Here is a 7,206-nt window from a genome sequence, read left to right on the forward strand (position 1 = left end):
AGGAGAATATATACAATATATATTAAATGTATACAGTGAATTAGTCATGTCTAACAGTGTGACTGGCAGAGAAGTATGTCATCCTCCAAGTATATAGGGGATTTTCTCTGTATCTTCCTCTCTCTATTTCTAGACCATGATCACTTCATCTGTATTTTGAGGAGTTTTCTCTAAATTGTTTAAGTAGTTTGCCAGTTTTGTGGCTCTATTTAGGACCGAATAACATTGGAGTTTGTTTTGGATGTCAAATGGATTTTTTAAAATGTTTTATGAGTATCTTTTAGATTTTTCTCAATCTCTTTAATAATGATTTTAGAGTTGTACCTGGAGTCAGTCACGGGTTGAGTTTCATTAACTAGTTTAAGAGCCAGTGTATTTAGAGAATGAGACATTGGTGGGATCTCATTGGCGAGGAGGGCTTTATATTTTATAGACCCGGGGTCAGACTGATGGAGGTGATGCCAAAATTGATAATTTTGAAAATTTAAGACTGGTCCCCAAATTTCACATCCAAATAATAGAATAGCTTTAATGATTGAGTTGTATAATTTAATCCATGTTTTAACTGGTAATTTCATATGGCCGAATTGTGATTTTAATTGCATAAAATGCCCTCCGAGCCTTTTCACTCAATGCTTTTACAGCCAGATGCACTGATCTCGATGCCCAGATAACTGTAGCTAGTGCTGTAGGACCTCTCCTCTGTAGGTGAACTAGTATTTGTTTCCCTGAGATCTGGCCTTCTTCTGGAATACCATGACTCTGGTTTTGTCCAGGTTGACTGTAAAGGCCCACTCCTGACAGTACTGCTCCAGCAGGGACAAGCACTGCTGAAGACCCTCTGCTGTGGGAGACAGCTGTGGGAGACAGCAGGACTAAATCATCTGCATACAGCAGACATTTAACCGCTGTGTCATGTAGAGCGAGGCCAGGGATACTGGACAAATAATTTATATAGATGTTAAATAGAGTTGGACTCTGACTGCATCCCTGTCTCACTCCATGTCCCTTCCGGAAGAATACTGTTATGTGATTTCTCATTTTGATTGCACATTTACTGTTTGCGTACAGGGATTGTATAATATCAAATGTTTTTCTGCCAATGCAAATTTGAAGAAGTTTGTAAAATAAACCAACATGCCAAATTGAGTCGAATGCTTTTTTTTTTAAATCTATAAAACATGCAAATATTTTTCTTTGTTTGTCATTGATGTTTTTGTTAGAGTAGGAAGAGAATAAATGTGGTCGAATGTGCGCTATTTTGGTAAAAAGCCAATTTGTGATTTTATTTAGGATGTTGTGTTTTGAAATGAATGTGACTGTGGCTATTTATTATACTGCAGAATAACTTACCTAGGGCACAGCCCACACAAATGCCATGGTAATTATTGGGGTCAAATTTATCTCCTTTTTTAAATATAGGGGTGATCAGTCCTTCAGACCAGATCTCAGGGAAGACACAAGAACAAAAAACCGGACTGAATATTTTGAGTTAAGCTTTGATTATGTTGGGGCTGCTGAGTTTAAGCATTTCATTGCTAATGTTGTCTTGTCCACATGCTATCTCTAAGATTTTTTTATATACTCTATTATTTCTGACATCGTTATAAAGGTATCCAATGGATTTGGATAATTTAATTCTCTCTCTCTCGGGATGGGGGGAGTAAGTAAAGTAAATAAAACTGGCAAATTCAGAGCCACACACACACACACACCAAACTTTATTGGAGGGGAAAGGTGTGTGCTTTTTTAAATAAAGCGCTGCAGACAGTTTTGGATTGAGTTTAAAATGGAGAATTTGGTAAGAGATAAAAAAAATTAAAGAAAATGAAAGCTCTTGGCATTCAAGCATATGCAGTTCAATCAGCTTGTAAAATATAAATAATTTTGCATGGGGCACATTGTGAAACAGGGTGGAAAAAGTGAGAAATAGGCATATTTCATTTCATACAAAATAATTTACATCCTTTGCATAATACACAACAATTAATCCCTTGTCAACGTGGTCTGCTTCTCTCAACCTGAGAAAGTCATCCAAGCATGAATGGGCAGAGCCATTAGTCTGCATGCATGCAAAAATACACACACTCATTTACAAATATTTCACATATACACACAGGTAAGAAGTGTGCAGTCTGAACTTGATGTTTCTGTCTATCTCACTCTAATCTGAAAGCCAACCCACTCACCCATGCATATCCACTGTTGGGCTTTGAATTGGTTTATACATTACAGCTCGCTTTTAGCATGAGAACGGTAGAACAGTCGTCTGTGAATGAAAAATTCACCGGAAAATTTGCAGCGTGCCAAAAGTGTTTGCTCTCAGAATATTTAAGATTGTCAAAAACAATGCAGCAACTCTACCTGAAAAAATATTCTGCATATTAAAATCACCAGGCAAAAGAGTAAGAGAGATATTAGGAGTTTGGCAAAATATTGCTTTAGCTAATGCAAAAAACAAACAAAAAACAAACAAATACAACTCTTGAGACAAAAAAATGCAGATTAGCTGAAAGAGTAATGTCTGAGATACAAATCTTTAGCTCTGGTTTTAGATCTCAAACTGTCTGTTTAGTTGACCAGCAACACTAATGTGACGATTACAGAATAATAGAACTAATTAGAGCATGGGTGTCAAACTCAATTTCAGCCCGGGCCACATCAGCGGTATGTGTGCCCTCAAAGGGCTGGTTGAAAATGTAAGGCTAATTTCGTTACTCATTATATTCAGGAATGCCTCTACTTAAGATTATTATCAATTTTATGAATAAATTAAGCTTTGAGAGCAGAATTACAAATACAGTTTACACAATGTATACATATCAAGATCGAAATAAGTTTTGTTTCTGTTTTTGTACAAGCAACGTTTCAAAATCAAGATAATGTATATTTGCTTAACACTGAAATGGTTGAGTACTCTACACTTGTAATAACAATGAGTACAATAAAGTAAAAACAAGTAAAAAAGAAATTCTGTTTTTGTACAAGCAAAGTTTCAAAACCAAAATAACGTATATTTGCTTAACAATGAAATAGTTCAGTACTCCACTTGTAACAACACTAACAGTGTGTACAAGAAAGTAAAAATTAAAATTGTATTCTACAGGTAAATGGGGTGATAGTGTCAGGTGCAGATAGATACTGTTTAGGTTCCTCAGAAATGTGAAATGGGCGCTGGAGAGTGATGCTGCCTGAACTCTACTCTTGAAGTTGATTTCTCCACTAAGAGATCACCCTGGATATCACACACCATCATGATGCATGGATTAATTCCTGCACATAATAACAAATACAATAATTACAGTGCTCCTATATGATATTGCACGTATTCGCTTGTTTGGAAAAAGTTAGAAGAAATAAAGCTTACCTATTGCTGCTATGACCAGATGACTGACAGCGTTTCCTTGATGTCAGTCTGTCGATGTCTGGCTTTAAGTCTTGTGTGGTAGCAATCCATAAAACAGCATGAAGGTGGTCATCATTGATGCGTGATCTGGGTTTTGTTTTGTTGAGATTCATTATCAAAAACAGTTGTTCGCACAGGTAGGTGCTTCCAAACATAGAGAGGACATGGGCAGCATGAATTCAGAGCTGTGGCATCAAGGCTTTGGGTAGGAGACAGTAAAAATCAGCGACTGCAGCATCTTTGAACTTGTTTTTAGGCTGCTATTGCATTGCAACTCTGTTAGTTCCATCTGAAGGTGATGTGGTGCACTAGCGACATCGGTAGTAAAAGAATTGTCAAAGATGTCAAAGGTGGAGAGCTGCGTTTGAAAGTCAGTGAAGCGTCTGCCAAATTCATTGATCAATAGATTCACTTTAGTAGTCAATCTATCACAAAGAAAATCAACTGGGATTGAGGTTGAGATGCTTTGACAGATGGGAAAATGTGCAAGACTTCCTTGCTGAAGTTGAGACTCCCATAGCCACAGTTTCTTCTGGAATGCTGTAACTGCGTCATACATCTCGGTTATGGCCTGGCCGCTTCCCTGCAAACTCTCATTCAGTTTACTGAGATGCTCAGTTACATCACACAACATGGCAAAATCACACAGTCAGTTGGATCAGACATTTTGGGTAAGGGTTTCCCTTTACCTTGCATGAAAATGAAAATTTCTTTGCGGAGCTCAAAACATCTATTTAACACTATGCTCCGACTCAACCAATGTACCTCTGTGTGGTATGGCACATACCCATGTTCTGTGCCAACATCTTTCAAAAATTGTTGGAGCTGACGATGGTTCAATCCTCGTGCCCTAATGAAGTTGATGGTTTTTGTTACAGTGCTCATAATGCTATCTGGTTGAAGTACTTGCCACACAGAGCTTCTTGATGAATTATGCAATGGTATGACCTCAGTGCAGTAGGACAGTTTCTTTGTTGCATTTTCTGTTTGACGTGTCCAGCCAATCCGGATCTCTCGCCACACATAGCAGGTGCACCATCAGTTGTAAGCCCCACCAATTTGTCTCATTTTAAGTTCATTTTACTCACGCACTTCTCAACCTCATTAAAGATGTCCTTCCCTGTGATTGTTCCATGCATGGCTGCTACATCCAAAAGTTCTTCATTGACCGTTAAATCCGGCTTTACTCCTCTGATAAAAATGGATAACTGCGCTGTATCCATGATGTCAGTGCTTTCATCGACTGTGAGCGAAAACACAATATAGGTGCTCACTTGCTCACTTAACTGTGTTTTGAGACTCCCTGCTAGCTCAATGACTCTTTCTGCAACAGTGTTTTGGGACAAGCTGATATTAGAAAATGCTTGCTTTTGGTCATGAAAAATGTGTTCGCACACTTTTAGCATGGACCTTTTTAGAAATGCACCTTCCAAAATAGACCTGGATGTCTTGGATATTTCTTCAGACACAATAAAACTTGCCTTCACCGCTGCATCATTCTGTGCCATTTTATTAGTAAACATACACTGTTGGTTGCAAAGGCTGTCTATCAATTCTTGGACTTTGTTGTTTTTCTTCTTGAGTAAGGTCTGCATACTTAGCTTTATGTTTGGTGTCATAATAGAGCCGTAAATTGTACTCGTTCAACACTGCCACTGTCTCTTTGCAAATTAGACAAACCGGCTTTTCTCTATTAAGGACAAACATGTACTCACTCTCCCACCTCTCATGAAACGGTCTTCTCGCTGCATCAAAATTTCTTTTTAATTTTTTGAAATTTTGCTAGGCTAATAACCACTACTACACTAAAGTACACTAACATTACATTTTGGCAAGTTTTCACGGGTCGCAAATTTTCAGAATGTCGTCCGTACAGTAGGATAATGGGAAGGCTCATTAATATTAACAAGGAAAGCACTAACTGATTGGTCAGTTCCGTTCACCTTGCATTCTACATTTTGAAAATGAGCTTGCAGGCTTTTAAGATGAGATGGAAATATTACAGGATCAAGGTGCAATGAAATTAGCTCACAGGCCGTGGGCCTTGAGTTTGACACCTGTAAATTAGAGGATAATTTCTGCAAGGACAAAGCAGTATGTACTAATTCATGACTCTGCCTCACAGCTTTATTCACACTCCGAATGTTACTAAACTAAAAAGAAAGCATATTGTCCCCTTTCTTCCTCTTTTCTTCTGCACACAATGGTAAATAGCTTGACAGAAGCATCAGTCATTACACAAAGGTGTGTGTTTTTTTTTTTTTTTAACTTCCAAAATAGTACAACAGTTGAAAAAGCAAAACATACACAAATAGAAGTGTGTCCTCTTACATAGTGGAAAAGTAACAGGACATGAGAACAAGAGACAGGGCATAAAATGGGTCAGTTTAAATAAAAACCTTTCTCGTGTGTTTATGAAACTGACAGTTTATTTCAGAGGAAGGTTTAAGCATGAACATACCCTGAACTGTAAACAAAGATAAACAGCAAAACTGCCACATTTCTCCTGTCTCCAATGGTGCAGCTGGCCCTAAAAAAAGTAGATGTCTGTACCTTTGCAGGCAATCATACTTAGCCCTTTCTCAACAACAGTACTGAATAAAGATGTTGGACTATATTCTGACAACAGAATGGCCTATTTCATTTACACAAACAGTAAGAAAAAAAACAAACAGACAAAAAATATCATCATTTGTTTATATTGTGACACATTAAAACTTCAAATACAGTTGATTTTTCCTCAAAGTAAAATCAGCACTATTTCAAAGTCCTTTATCAATATGAAGAAATGAAGGATCCAGCAACAGCATATCAACATTTTTCAAAAAGATGGATACCATGCCAGAGCTCTCACCCTTAATGAGGACAGAATGATACATTTGCATGATCCTCTTGAATGTCAACGCCTTAAGAACGGAAAGAAAGAGAGTGAGAAAGAAAAGATCTGAAGATATGAGAAAGAGTCATCCTTTGCTGCCCTTGTCTGCAGGGACCAGAAGACTTTCATGTTTTTTCACTCACTGGCGTCTGGCCTCAGAAAATGACATTATCTGACAGAAAGCCTCTTGATATGGATGATAATTTGATTGGTGTGTGATGGGGGATTTGTGCTTTACTGAAGATAGATGGAATTGTTTCCTCGGGATCAGAGCCACACCGTCTGAGCGCGAACTTTCTCGTCACATTGTCATGCCCACCGAGACAGTGGTTGGGTTGGATCAATGGCGGTGGAGCGAGGAGGATTAAACATAATAACTCAGCTTTTGAAATGGACAATGCACAAGTCAACATCAGCGAGTCCGTCTGCCCATCAGCTTATGAGCTTATTCCATATTCAATGTTGCTGGACGTTAATCTCTGACAGTCAGAACTTCTGACACATGCACATAAAAATGACACCACACAAACATAATTTTTCAGAGCTGACGGGACAGCACTACTGTACAACAAAATCACATCTTATGAAAAGCATTCAAGGAATCTGAAACACAATTACAGAATCCACATTTTCTACAATTACATATTTCCAACTTATTATGGCCTGGGCTGACAATCAATTCTCTGTAACAGGTGAAGAGTCATAACAAGTTAATCTATGGCTCAATCAATCTGAATCGATATGGATGCTGCCTGAGGGTAAAAACATTATCTGAACAGATACGGCCAATTATACCTATGTCACTCTATGCTGCCATGCTCCAATCAGGTAGGCATGCTCCATAAAGGCATGGAATATACCTGTTCAATTTGAGGCTTCTGCTGTGGTGAATGTAAGATGATGAGAACATTCTAGAATCGTT

The 7,206-nt window shown here is 38.1% G+C and overlaps 1 pseudogene; it reads right to left on the minus strand.

The window, feature by feature from the left end:
• Positions 1–713: 713 nt before the first annotated feature.
• LOC127444334 (general transcription factor II-I repeat domain-containing protein 2-like) lies at positions 714–5,975 on the minus strand (annotated as a pseudogene).
• Between the last annotated feature and the right edge of the window lie 1,231 nt (positions 5,976–7,206).

The sequence above is a fragment of the Myxocyprinus asiaticus genome, chromosome 7 (assembly GCF_019703515.2).
Source record: "Myxocyprinus asiaticus isolate MX2 ecotype Aquarium Trade chromosome 7, UBuf_Myxa_2, whole genome shotgun sequence".
In the NCBI taxonomy this organism is placed as follows: domain Eukaryota; kingdom Metazoa; phylum Chordata; class Actinopteri; order Cypriniformes; family Catostomidae; genus Myxocyprinus; species Myxocyprinus asiaticus.